General features: G+C 33.4%; 1 long non-coding RNA gene across 2 annotated transcripts; it reads right to left on the bottom strand.

Annotated features, from left to right (window-relative positions):
- Window positions 1-6,245: 6,245 nt before the first annotated feature.
- On the bottom strand, window positions 6,246-18,001 carry LOC127876308 (uncharacterized). Of its 2 annotated transcripts, none has more exons than XR_008047778.1 (4): window positions 17,893-18,001; window positions 15,002-15,074; window positions 12,016-12,119; window positions 6,246-10,665 (listed from the first exon to the last, which is right to left on the bottom strand). It is a non-coding gene; the product is annotated as an uncharacterized LOC127876308 (long non-coding RNA). The 2 variants fall into 2 exon arrangements; XR_008047777.1 differs by having other exon boundaries at window positions 12,001-12,119.
- Window positions 18,002-24,210: the final 6,209 nt, after the last annotated feature.

Raw genomic sequence — 24,210 nt, forward strand, 5'->3', positions numbered from 1 at the left:
ACTAGTTCTTCTTGAATGCTTTGAGCTTGTATGAGTTCATAGTTCAAAGTTTTTCTTGTTAATGGAAAAATCCATGTAAAATAAATATGCCCCACGTTTGTCTATGAAATCGAGTTCAACCAACCTAGTAAATCGTACAAAACACAATACCTGCTACCATCGACGTCAATTTGACTCCATCCATAAAATTATGGATAAATGCTCAAAACTTAAACTTGATAAAAACACGTTATCAAACCGAAAGCGGAAGTTTTGAATTGACAATTCGATCTATCTTACGAAGGTTCCGGAGAAAAACGGACTATCGCGATTGGTTGATCAGACACGAGATTTATCTTGCGGATGGTTTCGGAGATTGTCGATGTATACTCTCTAACTCGGAATACTCGGCGTTTTCCATTGCAAAAACTTACATATTTTCAAGAACCGTTGACGCGTTTGAAACTTGGTTTGATATCTTTCTTCTGCGAGCACACCATATCACGTAAGTTGATTGTATTTGCACATTAGTGATATATTTATGATCTATTTGTGTTTATAAATGCCAGAAAACAGTTTATGTGGCTCCTATTATCGATTGAAGTGCCGCCTGGAAGCCAGGCAGTGAGTTTTATGAAAAACGAAAACCTACGCACAATTGAGATAAAAAATAAAAAATAAAAATTGTTTTTCTTACGTTTTCCGTGTTTGATTATCAAGGCTCCGCTTATTATTTTCCGTTTCTTTTGTTTAGCTTCGCACTTCAGGTGATTGCACCATGCGGGTTTATATTTAGACGAACACGCCACGTGATTGCACGGTGAGCTTTTAATTTTAGACGAGAAAACAGATCGCCGGTGAAGCAAGTGGATGAACAAGACCGTAATAAAACGTATTTTTGAGTACTTAACATGCAGAAATATATCATTAGAAAGTGTATATACTTCATTTCTAAATAATATTTACTTAGAAACAAAGCAGCTATAGATATATGGGAAATCTGTGAACAAGACCCTTCAATGTATTCGGTAAAAAAAAACTCGATAAAATGTGTTTTTGAAATAATTTACAAAAATAAAACGTACGTTGGATACAGTTTGCACACTCTTACAGTTATAGTACAGACTATTATTATCCTATACATGTTTACTTGCAAGCGGACATCCGTAACCTAAGTTAGAATGTGCTTACAGCTCATTTTATTGCATGGATGTTATTTCAGTGTTTCCTCGTGTAACAGCGATCTGGCACATGATGACGATGCTGATAGTTTGAAAGCGTATTTCCTAATTTTGCGAACAGATTTAATTGATTCTGATTTGGCAATATGATAAGGACAATCATGAGTCGTTTTCCTAAACACGACTAATATCTGGTGATTCTTAGAATGCCCGAGCGGGATCTTTCGATCACCATGCGGATAATGTTTTCTTAAATAGTTGCGTGTTCATTTTACTTTTTGCCCTCTGGAAAGTACGTATAGAGAGCTACGTGGCATACATACTTTTTTCAAGATGGTTAAGGTAATAGTGTAAACAACAGTACGAAATGAAAATGGTCTAGGACATTTATTGTAAAAGTACTTTAATTTGTATGAGCAAAAAAACACCATTTTTTATCACTTGGTTTCGATCTCGATCAAAGCTGACTATAATATCAAACAGGATTATTTGTGGTCGAACGATATTGTAACATGTTCTAATACAGATGTTATTATTCTGGATTGCCACACTTTATTGTTCCAACATTCTTTTTCATAATCACATCCACTGAATGTTTTTGTTGTACGTGGTATGTCGTTTGAAGGTGCGACTACTTCTAAAATTAGTTATTTTCGTCAATACTCATGTGTTGTTCAAGGGCATATACTGTTTACCAACATTTTTGTAAATTCAACAGCATTTTTTTCTCTATATTTCATCGGAGTATCGGTGTCGGGAACATTGATGTTAACTTGCACACATTCTGACAACTCATCTTCAGTTTCAGATACTTTATGTGAATAACCTTTGCAACCAATATGGAAAGTGTATGTTTGAGGAAGTCATATTTAATTCTTGACTGGGGATTTTTAAGAAAGTCTAAAAGAGCAATATGAATTGTGGTGTGTTCAATATCACGCTTGTTAGTGTCTATTTTGTGTTTTGTTTACAAGAATGTATACACCAAATACTTTGCAACTTAAGTATTATAACACAAAGAAAGTTCCCCTACGCCCGAATATGAGAAATCGTATTACCAGGACGAGTTTCTTTACAACACAAACACGAACAAATGACTTAAATAAGCAGCATTAGGGGAATCACGTTGCAAAGCATCGGGGTTAAACAATTTTTACTGCTTAAATTTAGTACGATCCAAATCAAAAACCCATCACTTCCATCGCACTTTTAGAAAATTTACAACGCGGTAAAAATAAAACAGTGAATTTACAGATCTGGGGATATTTGTATGAAAATTCAGTGCAAAACCACATAAGAGTTTTGATTCGGTTTTATGGAGCTCGAAACCGAGCACTTGGCCCACAGTTATTAACAAAATACAACGTTGTAAATAAAATGAATCGCATATGATCATAGGGCGCATCAAGGAGTAATCATAGAGAATTCAGTGCAATGTATTATAGCAATTCAACTAATGATTGTGGGAAACACAAACATGAATAATTTACATCAATAACGTTCATTATATATGTAAGCCATAGATAAAGTACTTGTATCTGATTCAATACTACATATGGGAATGTACAAGTATGAATGTATCAAACATTAGATCAAATGTTGATACTTCCAATTGATAGTTAGGTAACGACCATTGGCGTTAAGCATTCAATATACATTCAGACACTTATTATCGTTCATGCGATAATTATGTAATATGTATTTATGTTATTATGTAATATAAAATCCTAATGATGACAGCATATAGCCAGGCTAGTCTTAACGATGAGATAAGAAAATAGCGATATTTTATAGGACTAAATAAGATTGAACAGAGTCCTATAAATGAGATGTTTGACGCAAGTAAAGTGACATAGGGCTTAACTCGCCGGCGATTATAGGTAATATAAAATCTTGCTCAAATGATCTTACATGTTTTATGATAATACACGCGGAACATACAGGATTATATAGAGATCACACTGCTCGTGCATGATGACTATTTCTAAACAAGCTTTATGTCAATATGTGTCGTTATGAATAGTAACTTTGTTTTATGTCGCATGCCTGTCATTTAAAGTAGTAGTGCACTTAATGTTATCCAAACATAGCTGCGGAAGATTTATATTAATATTTGCACGGATACAAGAGTTCTTGTACGGCTACTAAAAAAGGAGACTTCAGGTTTATTATTAATATTTTCAGCATATAGGAGCACTTGTCTTTTATTTTATATTTTTTATCTATCACGGCATAAGGGTTCATAATTTATTTTATATATCTATTTCTTAAAAGAAATGTATGACTTTTTTTAAAGCGTGTATTTTTGAATTTGTTATCAACATAATACTTTCGCAATCTTAAACCGACATATACATAATAACAAAAATGTTTAACAAAAAGTGGACTTTTTGTTTACACAAATCAGTTCTCAACAGGTGTAAACCATAAGTATTTGCAATTGCATAAAATATATTTTGCTGATGTCTTGGCGCGACTTCTTCTGAAGTTGTTTCGCAGTGCTTTATCCATTAATGTTGTATATGTGTAAAAGATGGACCGTATTTACTCGCTTTAAATACTTACACTGTTGTTTCTACATAAGTTTTATAATTAAAACAATTGTATGTGAACAGAAAAATAATAAAAATAACAAGTTCAATTATGTCAAGCGTGTAATATGAATCATAGATGTAGGGTTTGTGCTACATTTAACCATTCCTTGTTCATGCATAATCCATAAACATGTATTTAGACAATAGCACACGGCAGAGATGGGCCAGGCATCTATAAACAGCCCGCTACCAACTGCCCGAGGGCAATTACACGGCAATGGCCGATTATAGACGTCAGGCCAAGCTCTGCCGTGTGCTATCTTGTATATTACATGTCATCCTATTTTGTTCCTTCATTAATATTTGTTAACGAACCAGCTTTCCGTACTTTTATTATGATTCAATTGATAACGCAATTCATGACGTATCTCGTTTGACGTAATTTTTGTAACGAAACAAACCAGTTTTAGCTGGAAGCTCTGGATTATAGGGACAATAATTTGGATTTAGCGGTTTGTTTACATATTTGTTTAAAAACTGGGATTGTGTGTTTATTATGTATAATTCGTAACTTTGATAGGAATAAAATAAATCGCTCCGATCACTCGTACACTCGTAACGACACTCGTTAATCGTGTTGTTGGTTAGAATGGTAAGAAGTTGATACAGACGTTTTCAAAAATAGTGTGGTTTGAAATAAATTAAGAATAAGGGATGGGTGAACAGAAAATGAAAGTGCATCTCGGTGTAATTTTATTGTTATAAGCCGTGGATTAAAGTTGTATTTAAGGTAAGCGTGGCGTTAACTAAATTTTGTTTTTGATGAATCCTGTTTAATCTCAAATAGTTTCATCAATCTATATTACAGTAAAATGCATTTGCAATGGATAGTTTTACTTTCCCTATTGTGTGATACGTGCATTTATAATTATATTTGATTGTTTCGTTGATTTGTGTCTTAATTTTATTTATCACCTTTTGCTAACATTTAATATGGAGGTGAGTTGAAGTCGTACGATTGTTTTTTTTTCAGAAATGAAAAAACGGCCCATCGGCCGATTCCATCATATCGGCCCGCCATACTCGAAACACCGCCGCACGCGACGCAAATGTGTTACTATTTATAGTAACGATATGAAATGAACTCTTTTATCGGTACAGTACATTTATTGATTACTGAAGAACAATCTAATCTCTCGAGACACAGGTGGTTCATGTGGACGTAGAATAGGATAGCATGCATGTAATGTCCATGCGATATTTTTCTTCAAGTGCGCGCGTACAAGTGCGAGTCAATTTGAGCGCGTATGAAAACTTTCTAGAGGTAAGCACTTAAGGCTATATAGTTCGCTGAGTGTCAACACGTAAAGTGCGTATTTAATGCGTGCATTTGCACTTATGATCACTCGCATTCGCACCTTAAGTCTGGTATACTACGCCATTGTAGCAATGCACGTGCGCATATAGTTTAGGCCATATAGTTCCCCAATTTGTAAAATGCTTACGTGACCTGCAAGTGGATAAAATGAAGTCCTAAACGTGCGTACGTTGAGATATGAATAATTATCCGTAAATAAGCATTTGTACGCGAGGGTGTTCTCATAAGAATAATTGCAAAACAAGATTTCGGAAGTCAATTATATGCCAACGTTGTAGATGAAATGAAGACGTTGTGATATTGTAAATGCTCATAATACACACATGTATCTCTCTTGTTAACATGCCTTAAGCTCTTTTTGTCATATTAAGTGTTCTATGCGGAAATGTTGCTCCAGTTATGAGGTTTAAAGGCGCATTGTTTTGTTTTGTTTATTACCAAAGGCGTTTACTATAATCATGCGTGCCTATTATTACAAACGATACTTGTTTATCGATGTATTTAAAGAAACCAAGTTGTGTTAACCTCAATCCACAATTTATGTAATAAAATAACATAGTGTTGAGCAGTGTGAATATATAATTTGGTCCATTGAAAGAAAAACATAATTCACACTACTGATAATAATACTGGTGAAGATTTGTCTGACATCATTTGTATTTTTTACTTTAGTAAAATATACTTTTGTATTCGTTATCAAAGCAAAGTCAGAGCCGAACGATACGTTTATACTCTATTCCCGCAGAGTAGAGCGCCCACTGTTTATTTAAATGCACAAAATATAGTTAAAAGGTCAAAATAACATGGAACTTAAGAGTTATTTATCTTTCGTTCTTTATTGTACATCGCATACGGTGTACTTCGTCATCTTTTAGATCGTTACACTTCTTGAGACCACTGGTTTAACTCAGTCATGAAACTTAGTAAAACTGTTAATCTTGGTATTTTCTAGGCCAAATTCAAATTTTGTTTACGTCGGGTTAAACACGAGATCGCCAATTATAGAAAGAAATCATTCATACATGAGAGAAGTCACGATAATTACTACCAATGATGAAAAATTGTCGAAATATTAACCTTGTCAATATATATATTAAATTCGAATCTTGATCAGGTGATTTCAAAAGTTAGGTTACTAGGTCAAACTTTACAAAAAAACATGCTACCACTCTATATGCGGCATGTTTTATTACATGTTGATATAACTTTGTCAGAAAGTATTTTTTGGCAATACACAAGCCTAATCCGAATTTGGGTCAAACGGGTACAAAAACTAGATCACTAGATCAATAATAATACAAAAACATTCGAATTGCCTTTGTAACCTTGTTTTTGATGAACTTTAGTCTAAATGTTTATCTTGACCATACATAGGCCAAGTTTAAAAATGTATCAAATGAAGAAAAAATAAATTAGCACGTAAAATCTTCGACAAAAGCTGAACAGGTGAGGGCTGTATGTCCATAATGGCAAACAAATATAAAATTAACATTAGTTTTACAATAAGACAAGTAATCTTATCTTCTTCTAAACGACCAATATATGTAGCATGCATTAATTAACTAACCATACCATACACTCAACATAATTTACGAAATAGGTAATTTAATTGCCATGTTTTAAATTTTATATTTTCATTAAAGTGAAATTTTAATCAAACATTTTGGCAGAGATCATACACATGACATAATATATATGCAATCTGATTAAACTTTTACATATATTGCCGCAGGTTGTCTTCATTTCATTAAGGAAGTACAATAGCCATTACAAGAGTGAGAAATGTCATGTTACTATGCACATACACGCCAGCTTTCTATTCTCCATTTAACATTTATCTTAAGAACGTAACATAAAACATATTCCGTTTCACAACACAATTAATGTAAGCATATGTGCAATGTCAATTATAGATAGAAACAATGTAAAAAAGGAAAACATCCACATTGAAAACAAAACGAGGAATAAGTTTATGATAAAAAAAAGTTTACGAAAAAAGAAAGGTGCATACACAAAATAAGGTCTTCAGAATTATACTGAAGTGTTTTAATCTGACTCGTGTTCATTTTAAGGTGCATCTATGACACAACAATATTAGAAAAGCATGTGCATGGGATTCTAATTGTTGTTGAATGATATTGGCTTCAAATTAAATATTTGAAGGTTATTCTTGAAAGTACCTCATTATAACAATTACAGTGTCATTTATTGTAGCTTCAATACCTTAAATTACTGTCACAGCTTTGATCATCATACTGATATGGATATCAGAGCTGTGATAATGCTATGCAAACACTAACAATATTGTGTTGGTCTCAATTCAACGTTCGACACACAAAAAATCCTTTGAATTTAAACTGTGGACCTGGTTCTGGAATGTTGCTTACTTTAAAAAATAATGCTCGAAGATATTTATTTTGGAATGGTATGTATAAGGGAACAATATCTATTGGGATATGTACAGGAAAGCAAGACTTTCAAATCAAATGTGTGTAACCAGAATGTTCAGTTCCAATTATAAAGCTTACACATTGTACTGGCTTTTACTACTATATGAGTCTTTCGGAGACACCGTTTATAGTTTAGATTCATTTTTATTACACGCACGTTTTGAAATAATGGGACGTATTATAGTTTCACCCTTGGCGGGCGGGCGGGCGGGCTGCGGCGGCGGCGTCCACAGCAGTGTCCACTCTCTAACTCAAATAGTTTTCATCCGATCTTTACCAAATTTTGTCAGAATGTGTATCTAGACAATATCTAGGTCAGGTTTGATTATGGGTCATGCCGAATCAAAAACTAGGTCACGGGGTCACTTAGTGCATTTCACGGATTTAGCATGGAGTCCGCTCTCTAATTGAAGTAGTTTTCATCCGATCTTCACCAAATTTGGTCCGACTGTGTCTAAATGATATCTAGGTCAAGTTTAAATATGGGTCATGCTCGGTCAAAAACTAGGTAACGAGTTCACTTAGTGCATTTCAAGCAATCAGAATGGTGTCCGTTCTGTAATTGAAGTAGTTTTCATCCGATCTTCACCAAATTTGGTCAGAAGTTGTATCTAGACAATATCTAGGTCAAGATCGAATATGGGTCATGTCGGGTCAAGAACTAGATCACGGGGTCACTTAGTGCATTTCAAGGATTTTGCATGGTGTCCTCAATAATTGAAGTAGTTTTCATCCGATTTCACCAAATTTGGTCAGAAGTTGTGTCTTAATGATATCTAGGTCAAGTTAAAATATGGATCATGCCGAGTCAAAAACTAGGCCACTTGGTCACTTAGTGCATTTCAAGCATTAAGCATGGTTTCCGCTCCGTAATTGAAGTATTTTTCATCCGATCTTCACCAAATTTGTTCAGAAGTTGTATCTAGACAATATCTAGGTCAAGTTTGAATATGGTCATGCCGGATCAAAAAACAAGGTCACGGGCTCACTTTATGCATTTCAAGGATTTTGCATGGTGTCCGCTCTCTTATTGAAGTAGTTTTCTTCCGATCTTCACCCAATTTGGTCAGAAGGTGTGTCTAAATGATATCTAGGTCAAGTTCAAATATGGGTCATGCCGGGTCAAAAAATAGGTCACTAGGTCACTTAGTGCATTTCAAGCATTTAGCATGGTGTCCAAAACCTTTAAACGGGCGTATCTCTCGACAGTTTGGCACTCTTGTTTGCGTATGGTATGACGTTGTTGACGGATAAATGAGAGATCCCGTCTTTGATATGTTCGTTACCAAATGTCTGCACCTATTCTTCAATAAAAAGAACGAATATGCACATGAAAAACAACAATGATACACGGGGCATATTTTCAATCATAATTAATTATAGTTTGGAGCAAATATGTTTGGCATTGTTCAAAGCCTTTTGATATGTGTTATCATATATGTCAATACGACAATCAGCGCGTGTTTAACGTTCAGCAAATCCGTCTTGCTTGTGTTTCAGTCATGTTTAATTCGTTCTACCGACTGCTTAGCGTGCTGCATATACAACAACAATAGCTGGGTCGTGTTAAGTTACTTCCGCTTCATAGTCAATAAAGCTTTTTTCTATAAACGCACCTACTTAATCTATCCATTGCTCTACAATTTTTAACTTGTTATTTCTATAATTGAATTTATGCCTTTAACTAGTATTTTCTAGCGCTGTATGTCACCCTTAAGTTCAAAAGCTTGATGCCAAATGACCAAGGAACAATGTCATTCACGTGGTCACCAGGCATTTAAGACCCATTTCATGATTGTCAAGTTTCGTGCGATTTTCGCTAGCTTTGACGGCATTCCCCAGCCCGATATAAAGTGCTCATTCGGCTTCAAGATAAACTCTAATAGTGGGACAGTCAAGCAAGCGTCGATAAAGCGGACGACGACGGACACGACACGACGAGTTGGCTATGACAACACCTCGGGTTTTTTCAGAAAACATCCGAGCTAAAAATCATCAAGACATTGATGTACTTCAATTTTTTATAATGAATTGAGCAAATTATATCCAGTAAAAAAGCACATTACACATACATACTGATGCATGTTTCTTAAACTGCAAATAACAACATGTATGAAACATTCAATTGCATTAGAGCTATTATAAAAATGGATAAATAACATGGCAACTGTAAAGTTAATCAACTCAATTTCTTTAAGGCTTGAAAGACAAAATGTGATCACATATTAATTTTAATCCTTTTCAGACGAGATAATGAATGAAGAGGTTTAAATAACTTACAGCTTATTTGATTTTAAATATTAATATAATATAAACAAGAGCTGTGTTTGTCAGAAACACAATACCCCCTACTGCGCTTTGAAGCCATATACTTGACCTTTGACCTTGAAGGATGACCTTGACCTGTCACCACTCAAAATGTGCATGCTCCACACATGCATGCCAAATATGAAGTTGCTATTTTCAATATTGCAAAAGTTATGAGCAAGGTTAAAGTTTTGGCACATGACAGACAGACAGAATGACAGACAGAAAGGCAAAAACCAATATACCCCCTCTTCTTCAAAGAAGGAGCATACAAATCTCCATCTATGGATTTATAGCATAGTGTCATAGGAACCAACCAAAAAAGTGAAGAGAAGTTTGCGTCTTGTACGTGAAACCTAATATCTAGCGTATGGAGGTTTGCGTCATGGACCTGGCACCAAATATCGAACATAGACAGTCTGTATCTGTATCTTGGATGTGGAACCAAATATAAAACATAAATGGTTTGCGTCTTGTACGTGGAACCTAATATCTAGCGAATGGAGGTTTGCGTCATGGACATGGCACCAAATATCGAACATAGACAGTCTGTATCTGTATCTTGGATGTGGAACCAAATATAAAACATAGATGGTTGGTGTCTGGGACGTGGAACCTAATATCAAACGTAGATAGTCTTGTGTTTCGGACGATGAGCCAAATATCAAACGTAGATAGTCTTATGTCTCTGACGATGAGCCAAATACCAAACGTAGATAGTCTTGTGTCTGGGACGATGAGCCAAATATCAAACGTAGATAGTCTTGTGTCTCGGACGTGGAACCAAATAGATGGACCGACAGTCTGTGTCAGGACCAAGACAGAAACCCTACGACCTGAAGTCAGAAAAAACAATTTAAGTGCACATGTGCATATCTTTTTTATTAATTTACCAGGTATTACAAAATTAATTTGAGTGTGAACAGTTAATTGATAAACTGAATATTTAAACATGAATTTTTCTCCCATTGGATTGCTTTTATATTATGTTATTTGCACATAAGTAATACTTTTGCTTTAAATAATTGGCATATTGATCAAATTGAATGCAGTGCTCCAGCTAGGCCTAAATTTGAGGGCGTCCCGCCCTGCCCTCCCGAACCTCCGCCCTGCCCTTCCTAGGACCCCCCTTGCCCTTAAAAAAAAAAAAAAAAAAAAATTTCCATATGATAATTAATAAATCTCTTATTACATTACAAGTAATTAATGTTTTTCTCATTATAGACATTATATTTAAATGGTTTAATAATAAAAGGAATAATATATTCTAACAATTATTAATAACATATAATTTAACATGCAAAGGAAGCATTTCAGAAAAGCCCGCACGCTCGAAAGTGCCTTTTTGACAAAATACTGCGCCACTCGTGAAAATATTATTTTCTATGATCACTCGTGAATTAAAATCGATAATCCACCGAATCCAACAAATTTTCTTTTTATTTTATGCTTTATTTCACAGTTTATATACATTGTTAAAGAGTTTAACTAAAGAATTACGTTGGGAAAATGACGTCATTTCGTCCAAAAAATGACGTCATTTAACATAAACAGTGAAAATTATCGATAATTTTCACTGATAATTTTAAATGTTTGAAACAGTGAAATTATCAGTTTTAATTCACTAATATTTCTCTATAAACCACCGGAAAGTATAAAATAAAAAAGGAATAATATATTCTAACAATTATTAATAACATATAATTTAACATGCAAAGGAAGCATTTCAGAAAAGCCCGCACGCTCGAAAGTGCCTTTTTGACAAAATACTGCGCGTCGAGAATGCCCTTTTGACAAAAAAGCCCCCCTGCCCTATTTAAATCCTAGCTGGAGCACTGGAATGTATGAGATGATGTGGTACTTGTACATTATATCTATGATAATGAATAAATTGAGCCTTGTTCTGAAAAAACTGGGCATAATTTATGTGCGTAAAGTATCGTCCCAGATTATCCTGCGTAGTCCGCATAGGCTAATCAGGGACAACACTTTCCGCCTAAACTGGATTTTTGGTAAGTAGGGACTTCCTTGAAACTAAAAATACCATTAAAGTGGAAAGTGTCGTCCCTGATTAGCCTGCGCAGATTGCACAGGCTAATCTACGACGACACTTTACGCACATGCATTAAGCCCAGTTTTCTCAGAACGCGGCTCAATTTATCACAACTGACTAAATCAACTTATACGTAATTTCCACTTCTCCGGCCTGGTAGTCCTTGGCAAGTTCCAAAGCATAAAGGGCTGGGTCGTCCGTGTACTTAACGTTCAACCACGATGGGAACCCTGGGACCTGAAGTATAACAATAATATTGTTTAATCTTATCAATACATGTATGAATAATTTGCAATCTTTATATATGGTTACATATTGATTCCAAATGTTCACCTGTGATATGACTTTACCAGTGTACCATATTGCATTGCCATTGTCGAGCCATTTATGCTTAATGTGTCTGCCAACTAAAAGGTGAGAGTCAGATTTTTCAGGTGTAGGAATTAAACATGCACTTTTAACAAGTGATATGACATTCAATTTCAATTCCTCAACTGATAATTGCACTCTTTTTCCATTTTCAACTTTAGAAAAGTTGTAAACATTTTTGTTTTGACTGGTTTGTTTAAACACATTTTTCCTAAACCTTAATTGAGTTATCAAACCTTCCTACTGATCTTTTTGTGAATGTAATTGCGCAATTTCATTATTTACTTGGTTTTTAGTTTGCCATAATCCATAGAACATCATTTGATTCGTTTCAATTTCGAGCTTTTCAATTCTTTTCTTCTCTATAACTTCTTTCTTTTCAATTTCTTCACGGTGTTTGATTTCTCGTTTTGTCCTGATTTCTTTTTCCCGTGCTCTAAACTTTTCTCTCTCACATCGTACTTCCTGTCTACTCTGTCTCACCATTTCCAACGCACCTTCCTGTTTTAAAAGCCACTCAGATGTTCTGTTCAATGAAAAAGTGATATGGGATTCAAGAGCCAGTGTTGTTATATTCGGCTTTGATGACATAACATGGTCAGCATATGCAAAGACTCGCTCTGGGTATTTGTTGTGCTTCTCAGCACTGGACGTTTCACGGCTACTGAGGTGCTCATATGTTCCCCCTGGTAAATGATCCGCATACTGGACTTGGATAAGCTTTAGTAATGCTGGAAGAATCACATTTAGGATAACCAGCACATGGTGGTCAATGTCCGATTGTTCCATTAAACATTCAAAGATTTTGTCTTTCTTCAATGGGACATCATCATATAAGACAAGTTCACCGGCAATAAATCCGTCCAGGTTTTCAACGCACATTTGTAGATAATTTACCAGTCTGAATTATCTGCCATTCATCATCTCAATAGAAATCTGTTTGTTTTCTAACACATTCCACAAGGGAGTAGTTACAAACTTTGATACGAGTCCTAGTGCCTTACAACCAGCAATGAAAAAAGGCTGTTTCAAGTCATGTAACACTGATTTTAGTAGACTGTTTTGAACAGAACAACTGGTTAAAAATCTTTCCATTTCTGCACGTAAGAAGAAAACATGACCAGCATTTACAAAAAGAATATTAAAGCGGTTACCGTGTAAAGGTTGAAGGGGAAGCCCTCGAAACCCATGCTTCTGTAAAAATTCAGATGAAAATGTCATAAATTTAGAATGACAGCCATTTTTTTGGTCGCCTCGCTTAGCAAATGCCTTGCATGCTGTTAACAACAGACTTATTGTGCCTGACTGACCAGCCTTATAAAATGAAGGATTGTTTATGGGGACTTTATCATTAAAATGACCATTTTCAACCAGATTTAGACACTTACTAGAAGCCTCTGCCATGTGTACAAGCGTGTGAAGTCCACAAAAAAAGTTGTTCATTTAAGATATATCACTTTGCTCTTGTTTTGTCATCTCCTTAAATTTTTCAATAACCTTTGGCAATATTTCTGTCCTATATTCACAGAGTAGTTCTTTAAAAAAAAATTCAGTAGCAGCGCGATCACTCATGGTATTTTTTAAGTTTGTTAGGATTTTGTGTCCAGGTGAAATTTCACTGTTGCATACATCATCAATATCACTCAATATGTCTTTGAAAGTATCAAGAGTGTCTTGGCTAGACTTAGTTGCCATATCTCTCAATCCCAGTAATAAATAATTTCCGAGTATCACTTGTTGCAAACGCACCCCACTTACATCCAAATTTACTTGCTCCATCACTGTACAATGTAGTATGCTCACTTTGAACGGACAAGTGCTTTTTTGCTAGTAAACCTCTTTCTAAGGACCAGTTCTCAATAGTGCTGGGACTCGGTAATCTTTCTGGTTTTTTATTTACCAACTTTAGGACACTTTTGATAACCGGGCCAATATTGCTGTATGCTACATGATGGTCAAGTAACTCATACACACACAAATGCAAGTTTAAGTCATAGGCATTTTTACTTTTATCATAAAAGTTAACATTTTCCGATTCCTTTATTTCGTCTAAACGTTCCTTAAGCTCATTATTTTCATTCATCAATGAATCAATTAATGTCTTGTTGTTCCTGTTTATTTCTTTCAAATTATTCACTTTCTCTGAAAGTGTAATCACCTGTGTTTCATCCTGTTTGCCTTGACCCTCCATTTTTCTCACCTGCTCACGACAATACATCTCTCTATTACCTGTGCGCTTTAACTGTTTCCGTTGACTGCCCAAAACAAGCTCTTGTCTACTTACTTTCTTATGAAGTATGTCCTTTTCTGTTAATGTAATTTGAAAACTGGAAATTAGATTTTCATGCTCTTTTGTTTTGTTATTAAGGTAAACTGACAAATCTTTAGCAATATTTCCATATGTACGTTCGTTTAAACTCGTGTTGTCTGAATGTGAAAAAGAAGCTCCAGCTTCATGACACGCTACATTACCCCATTGATTACGGGGGCATTCATACTTGCTCGATAAAAATCTATCTAAATTTTCTTTCCCTTTTACTCTTGTTCTACTCTTATTTAGATGTTTAAATTGTTGGTGCAATCGTTCTAGGTCTTTAATTATTGTTTCCAATGAGCTGGAACTGCTGCATGTTTCTCTGACATATTTTGATGTTTCTAGATATCCAAGCCCTTTCAGTTTTTCAATAATATCACTCTTTTTTAAAGAATCCATGATTTCTGAAATCATAAAAAATGAAATTGATACTTACAACGAGAAGATTGATGGAAATCTGGCTTGGTCTGGTCCTCTCCCGATATAAACCAAACAAAACAAAGTAAATTCTGAAACCAAATAAACACTAAAATAAAATAGGAAAAATAAATAAAAACAATTAACCAAGCATAATGATATAAGGAAAAAATCCTCCTGTTTCAGTATTTCAAATATATATATTGTAATTGAAAAGATCTGTTTATCATAGACTGGTAAATGAATATTTTATAAAAAAAAAAAAAATAAATAGATTCGAAAAATGTAAAAAATGGCAAATAAACATTCAATATTATATATTAACATTAAACAACCCTATTTATTTACAAATGAAACACATATGTGCACAAGTTTTTTTTAATCATTTAATTGCTTTATCGTTAAAAAGAATCAATGTCGACAGAGCTGGCAGACATTTCAGTGACATCGTCGGTGACATCAGAAAAAAGGTCAATAGACAAAATCTGCGAGCTTTCTGAATTAAACTCGCAACCAGTTTCTATTGACACATCTGCATGCACCTCATTAAGGGAAGATGAGCACCCATCATCATAATGATCATAATATAAAAATGCCTCCTCCTGATTTTGAGGGAAATTTATATAGTCATCATGACCATCACTGGAAACAGATATTGGGTGTTCAGTGACATTTTCCTCAGATGACAACAAATCCATGTCATAATCTAATGACACTTCTGATGGCAAACCAGTGAGGAAACGAAATAATAAACCAATGCTTGCTGAATGGAAAATCAATCTGTTTGTGTCAGGGAAATAAGTATACGAAGTAGGAGGGAAATAAGTCAAATCAAAATGATCCAAATCGAAAGCATGCCGGAGTAAACAAAACTGTAAACTATCGGGGGTGGCAAACGTTTCTCCCCCAAGACGTTTCCTCCCCAGACGTTTCCTCCCTAGACGTTTCACCCCCATTTTGGGGGTGAAACGTCCACATAATATGAAAATGTATATCATAAGTAGTTATTTTTAATAATGCCGGGATATGTGAAAAAAATAACTTTATCGATTAGTATTAAAATTAATAATTAATAAAAAAAATGTAAGTTGAGTCCTGAGTGAGTAAAAGCAAAGACCTATAGAATACATTTTATAGGTCTTTGGTAAAAGTGACTTGGTTATTTTTTATGGTTGTTTTTAGGGAAGCCTCAAACAAATTTTACCAATTAAATAGATCTTATTATAATTGTTTTTATAAGTGCCTGAAATTTTTCTTTCATTAATTGCGATCCTTGAAAAATTGAGTAAAAGCACACCTTTGATGTTCTTTGATGGTCATTTTAAGTGGAATAGTTGTGATTTTTAATGAAGAATAATAACTATATTCAAATTTTAACTGGAAGACAAATTTTTTTGACTAAATAAATATCATATTGGGATATTTATTTTGAGACAAGTAAATAAAATTGTTATGTAACATTTAAATTTTAATGTCCCAATACAGCTAGTATGAACATTTTACATTGATTTGTAGTACTCAGGTGTTACCTCTCAAAAATATTCTTTAAAAATTAAAGGAAACTCAAGGATGAAAATATTTTCAAAACCAGGCAAATAATAGGAAAGTTATGTTTTCGCTTATATTAAGTAACAACACACACCTACCATTAAACAATATATCAGGTACTTATGGTGCAATATACAAGCGTTAATTGGATTAGCAAGTGTATATTACAAGATAACAGCTATTGTATAAAGGGGTACTTATGGTGCAATATACAGGCCAATTAATCAGCATTGATGAGATTAGGTGGCATCTTTGAAGGGGGATAGTCATTCATAAGATGAGGTTACCACATTATCATACAAAAACATTTTTAAATAGTTTATCACTGTTTTAATTATTATTAATAAATTGCTTTGAATTTACATTTTTTTAATTCATAAAGTTATAAATTTTCCTTAAATTTCACAAATTCATTTAATACAAAAGTGTAATTGTGTTGTTTTTTTTGCTTTTAAATATTATTAATATCATTATGTTAAATTATTTAAATATCAATAAGTTTTTATTACATTTGCTTATTATATTATTAATAATGAAATAATGTGCAAGGAAAGTTCAATTCTGTTTTAATTAGTCTAAATGAGTTATTAGTAAAAAAAAATCAGTGACATCCAATAATTTGATAATAAACATATGAATGCATGAAAAAAAATGTTGACAGTTACAAAGTTTATTTATTTATCATATTTAACTGTAACAAGGAAAACAGTTTTGAAATTAATTTAAATTTGTTTTTACCATTTATCAATTCACCAATTGACCATATTTAATTGGATTAAAACAACAAACAACTACAATTGCACAAACCTGCCCAGGTTTACTCAAACTGAAATAAGGTGTTAATTGTGTATTCAAAACAGGTCTCGATTACACATTATTCTTGGTTGCATTTGTGTTGAGCAACATATATAAGATACTCAGTAAGATTTTGAGGATATTCCATTTATTCCACTAGTACACCAACATGCACTTACTAATGATTTACATGCAATCATAACACAGTTAAACCCTCCAAAAAACAATTCTAAAACAAAAAAAAACAGACAAGCTGCTTCATAGATAATTTTGATAATAAACAAAGATTAGACTTCAACCAAACAATTATAAATTTATTGGGGGGGGGGGGGGGAAACGTATGCACTAAAACTAAAATGGGGGGGGGGGAAACGTCTGGGAGGAAACGTTTTGGGGGGAAAACGTCTTGGGGAGGAAACGTCTTGGGGGGGAAACGACCGGAAACCACTATCGGGACTGACGATCGACCTAGCCATTCTTCAATCTTGGTGAGCAAAAGTTCTGTAATAATTAAACAAAAACAGATCGGACAATATATAAAAATCATTGAAAGTATTAACCAATTACCTGTGACGTTCACAATAACCATTAATTGCTTTCTTTTTTTTCAAAACAATCGAAATTTCGAGACTCTATTTTCGTTTTGCCAATGACTGTTAGTTCTGTTTCCGGTCTATATTAAAACTTCCGGTATCTAAATATATGCTTTTCTGACCTTGCCATTGGCTTTAAAATAGCGCGCATTCATTTGCGCTGCAACTTTTGGTCATGTGAACGTATCGGCGGGAAAATACAAACATCAAATGACGAAAAATAAAAAAGAAATCGTTGCCAGCGCATTAACAAACATTTCAATTATTGATTTTTCTGACACCCGACAGTCTAAAATGTGCACGAAAAAGCGTATAAATGGCAAAAGGAAGCAAAATGTACACTAAAAGGTGCGCTGATCTTCTGTTCATCAAACTGTTGTTGCCGGAAGCCAATTAAACCGCCAAAAATATCGAAAACGAGAAATTTATCACATGACCTGTTATGGTCAAAATGACGGCCACGAATACGGAAGTAAACGAAAACCGTTGAAACAAACCGCTATTTCGAAATAATATCTTTACCGATCGCATTATCCAAAAAAATATTTTCTCTGCACAAAAACAATAATATTTTTTTGTATTAACCAACTTATTAGCGTGATGCATAGGCAAATTCAACATGATGTTTACAATGGTAGTAGAAGGGGAGGTAAATATCGCGCGATGCATTGTAGTAGCTACTAGTAGTATGTCTGGGTGAAGCTGCCTTCACGAAAATGCAGATCGTGATTTTATGAGTATTTATAGCCAATCAATAATTTCAAATAAAAAGCCCTCGATTTATTCTAGAGAATATCAATCAATGATTCTACTCCTTTAATTTGACGTATTGGCATTATGCCTTTATAAAAACAATGGAAAATATCCGTAAACTACACGTCTTTTGACAGCACAATTTTAATAACAAAGTAAATGTTTTTAAACGTCAAATGACGTTGTACATGATGACGTCATAAATGACGTTATATAAAATGGCGCCAAATATCTAAAAAATTCGCCAAAAATGAAATGACTTTACATACTTACATATTACATATCTAAATCTTATATCAAATGTGTGCTTTAAATACAGTGTACTAAATAAATTGGTATTTTACAATAAAACAATACATCATCATATATAATTATAATTTAACTTAACTTTGTATCATTAAATAAATAGGGTAAACTTATTTAATGAATTAAATGATATCAATTCATATCTACGTAAAAGATTATATAATGATATATGATTAAATTATGATGTATACTTGCTATTTTATGTATCATATACATATAATGGATAAGATAAATTGCATATAGTACTATTATTTTTTCATTCATTTATTTTGATGATTAATATATAATGTTTTTCACAAATATTTTTTACTATTTTTACTATTTATTTTTATTATTTTTTTTACTTTTTTAATCTGCTGTCAAAAGACGTAAAAATGTAGTTTACGGATATTTTCCATTGTTTTGATAAAGGCATAATGCCGAAACGTCAAATTAAAGGAGTAGAATCAGTGATTTATAATTATTTAATATCCCTTCGGATAATTCAACTGAGTTCTTGAGAATAGTTCATTTATAGTGTTTTTTAAGAACAGTTATCAAAATAATTTCATGAACCCTTTATGAATGAATGTGAAACATGTAAGTGTCCATGAACGTTCATTACTTTACTCCAATGAAATACAGTTCATGATTGCATCATCAATTCAATCATACCATCAACAGATCATAAACAGCTCTTAATTGAGTTCTACAATTGGTATATGAACTTTTACAAATAAGAGTCACTTAAACTTGTATAATTAACTTTTTTAAAGTTATCAAACACGATCGGGTGAGCACTGAGGCGTAAACGTCGGGTTTCCGTACTTTTTTAGTGCTTTTACCCAAAAAATCAATTTTTCCTTTAAAATCGTAGATAACACATACGTTGTTATATAAATCAAAAGTTTTTCCGCTAAATGTAATCAAATCATTTTAAACTATGAGTGGCGCGGCAGAGGCCGACGCGTATCCCCATGCTGCATAGATGTTATATTGAAAGGCAATGTTGGGTGGGCAAGGCCTATGTTTTTGAGGCCCTGGGGTGGGAATGTGGACATGGATGGTCGAGATGGACCGTGTTGTCATAAGAGATGTTCAGTATTAATTTGAGGTAAATTGGTGAATAAATGAAGAAGTTATGTTATAACAAAATTTTGGGTGGGCGTGGTCTATGTAGGCGGGGCGCCCCAGAGTTGGTAATGGGGCCATGCATAGTTGAGATTGACCGTATTATTATAAGAGATGTTCAGTATCAATTTAAAGTAAATGTGTGTAGAAATGAAGAAGTTATGTAAAATAACCTAAAACAATGAGTGAAAATCTCTGACCCGGCCCCATCCCAACCCTCATTACTTTTTTTTCATAATGGTTCATATTAATAGTTTGTTTAGTATGAAAATGCCACTTCCTTATTCGATTTGAATAAGGAATAAGGAACCAGTTCCTTATTCCTTTTTCAATCCGAATAAGGAGCGAGGTTATCATTAAATGAAACATAGTAGAGATGTACTGCAATTAATGTTTTTGATACCAAACCTAAATTTACAATGATTTTCATTAATTTATTGGTTATATGTGGTTCATTTTAATAGTTTGTATAGAATAAAAATGGCAGTTCCTTATTTGATTTGAATAAGGAACTAGGTTATGATTAAATGAAACATAGTAGAGATGTACTGCAATTAAATGTTTTTGATACTCAACCTAAATTTACAATGATTTTGATTGATTTATTGGTCTCTGTGGTTCATTTTAATAGAGTGTTTAGTATGAAAATGCCACTTCCCTATTCGATTGGAATAAGGAATATTCGCACTGAATAAGGAACTGTGTTTTTATTTTATAAGACTTGGTAGAAATATATTGCAATAAATATTTTAAACTTCGAACCTACATAATCCATGATTTTCATCGACATTTTACATTATTTGGTTAATTTTTATTTATGTTTGAGAAAGGCAATACCATTAACTAATTATCGTCTTCATAATACTTGTTTTCAGCGTGTTTTGTAACATAGAATATACAAAGAAATGTGACAGAATATGGCCATATAACATAATCACGCTTAAATAACCCACACTGCATCTTAAATATAACATATCCGAAAGAGATTGTTCGAAATACAGTTAGTTCCGAATAAGGAACTAACTTTACGCCAATTCCTTATTCAGAGGCCATAATTTCGGATATTTGAATTCGGATCATTCTAGAATAGCGCAGCTATATTTTCGTTATTATTGGCTATTTTTAATGTAAGATTTTTTTAATTTATATCTCTGATACAGTTATTGAAGTCTTCTGACCCTTACTTCTAGAGAAGATTAAGCGATAGCTGAATACTTGTCATGTTTTAGCTACATATTTGTTATTATTGGCTATTTTAATGTAAGATTTTTTGAATTTATATCTCTGATACAGTTCTTAAAATGTTTTGTAACCTTTACTTCTAGATAATACTAACCGATAGCTGAAAACTAGTAATATTTTAGCTATCCCATTCCGTTCTTATACCTAAACAGTTACAAAGGGAAATGATTAAAGATGCAAAGCGATTTCAATGCGTCAACATGAAAGCAAGACTGCATCGGAAGCAGCGGTCCAAGTTCCTCAAGTAGATTTTAAAGTTTAATCGAGTTGCCTCAATATTTCATTTTATAATTCAAACGCATGCGCGCATACTAGCTGTGTAGTGTGTTTTCTTCATAGAATGTTAAATGGCGAAAACGCATATTCTCATTCATGCAGACCAACGGTATATTCGGTTAGCTTTAATCTCGGCACACGACTATTGAATGAGGGGTCTACAAAACGGTGATGTCTACTTTTGGTAACCAGTCACTCGCCGATCTTATCGTAACAGTTCCGACTTTATTCGTACAGAATGCCATTATTTCGGACAGCGTTCTCGTCAGTGCGACATCAAGGCGAGACTGCACCGGAAGCAGCGAGTCAGGGGCCTCTAGAAATCTGGAAAGTTTCATAGAGATGCCTCCGTATTTTGTTTTATAATTAAAAAACAAATGCGTATACCAGCTTTACTTGGGTGCTTATATTTAAATATATTTGCTATCTCCGAAAAACGTGTCTCCTTCATCTTGGATGCCAACGGTACCTCCGGCGATCTTCAACATTGCCACCAGATTAAAGGTCGTGATAAACGACAAAATAGCGCTGGTCTTGGTGGTAACCAGTCCTTATTGTTCCGAAGATAGTGCACCCGGTTACTTTTTGCCACGAAAAAAAAACTGGTTATCATGACGCAAAAAACTATTTAGAAATGTAATACAATACATATTTTCAATACCCAACCTACATTTAAAATTGATTTCCATTGATATACTGGTCTCTTTGGTTCATTTTATTTAAGAAAATGTCAGTTCCTTATTCGATTTGAATAAGGAATAAGGAACCAGTTCCTTATTCCTTTTTCAATCATAATAAGGAACTAGGTTATCATTAAATGAAACTTATTAGAGATGTACTACAATTAATGTTTTTTTATACCCAACCTGCATTAACAATGATTTTCATTGATTTGCTGTTCTCTTTGGTTTATTTTGATATTTTATTTAGTAGGAACAAGCCAGTTCCTTATTCGATTTGAATATGAACAAGGAACCAGTTCCTTATTCCTTTTTCAACTCGAATAAGGAACTATGTTATCATTAAATGAAACTTAATAGAGATGTGCTGCAATTCACAACCAATATATAAATAATATGTTCATTTATATGTGGTTTACTTTGGATCAATTTCATTGATATTTTAGTAAGAAAATGCCAGTTTTTCGGCTAGAAAAAGGAATAAGAAACCAGTTCCATATTCAGCCGCGAATAAGGAACTGGATTATAAATAAGAAACAAACATGTTTGAATGTACAAGATTTCACTTTTATATCACATACATGTAGAATAATAGTATATGCTTTAGGTTTTGTTGATGTGAAGTTAGTATTCGAATTAGAAAATATCGGTTCAGTTTAAACAAGAAATCCTATGCAAGCGCGAAGAAGAAACATGAATATGTTACGTAATACATAAAGTAAATATATTCGAGTTATTTTGTTTTGATTTACTTCAGAATTGTTTGCATTATTTTTCTTTAAAACGATATAACAGATGTATTACGCGTGAATAAGGAATAAGGAACAGTTCCTTATTCCTTATTCGAATAAGGAATAAGGAACTAGGAAAAAGGAACCAACTTACTCTCCATCAAGAATATACACCGTGAATACGACCCGTTTGAAATACTCTAAGTTGACACGGTCAGTTAATTGTTGGGACTTGTTTGACTAAGGATTGATATATAATATGATTTAAAGCAGTATAACGGTTGGCAATATCATGATGAAATGGTGTCTGTTTTTATTTCGTACACAGCATGTCCTTGTTCATGGCATCGTGTGTTTTACAATTACGTATACCAGGATGATAAGTACACTACTACCAAAAAGTAATCTATCTGATCGTACTGAAAGATACTAAAAAATCTTGTTGATATTCTACAAAATGTTACAGGGATTTTAATTAGTAATATTGATTAAAATGAGATTTGCGTATTGTTTCGCGTTTTGACGATGTCGTATGAAGTAAAATGCACAACGTTGGGTATATTAAAAGTGTGTAATTACGTTGCAATATGTTTGTTGATTAAACAACCAATAATGTTGTTGATTAAAATCAGTTTACCGTAATACGCGATTTTTACATGGTTCAATATTTTGTTACGTCTACTCAAAATGCTTTTCACCAATCTGTCCGTAGACGATAAGCGAAATGCTGTTGATAAAGCTGTTTCGACAAAATAATAAGATATAAGTTCATAATGTTATGAAAAGCCCCGTAACAACATATTTATAAATACGTTATGTATCGCAATCCCGTTTACAAAGCACGAAACTGATTATCATGCTTAAATCAAACGTACCATTATCGATACATATTGGTGGGATAAAAACGCTGAAACAATTTTTTTATTAAAATATCAATAAGTTGAAATATCGATCAATAGCATCTATTTTCATTCTTGAAGAGATTTTTGTTCTTTTAAAAAAGCTGAATGTGTATCCATACATATTTTTGTGTTTTATATCTTTTCAACAAATAAGTTTTTCACTGTTTCAAATTGCACGCATATGAAATGAATCAAACTAGGAATATTGACAATTAAATAAACACACTAAAATACTAGTATACCTTTGAATGAAAACGCTGCTAGATTTTTTCTGGCTTCCTTTATGACCATT

The sequence above is a fragment of the Dreissena polymorpha genome, chromosome 4, assembly GCF_020536995.1.
Source record: "Dreissena polymorpha isolate Duluth1 chromosome 4, UMN_Dpol_1.0, whole genome shotgun sequence".
Lineage (NCBI taxonomy): Eukaryota > Metazoa > Mollusca > Bivalvia > Myida > Dreissenidae > Dreissena > Dreissena polymorpha.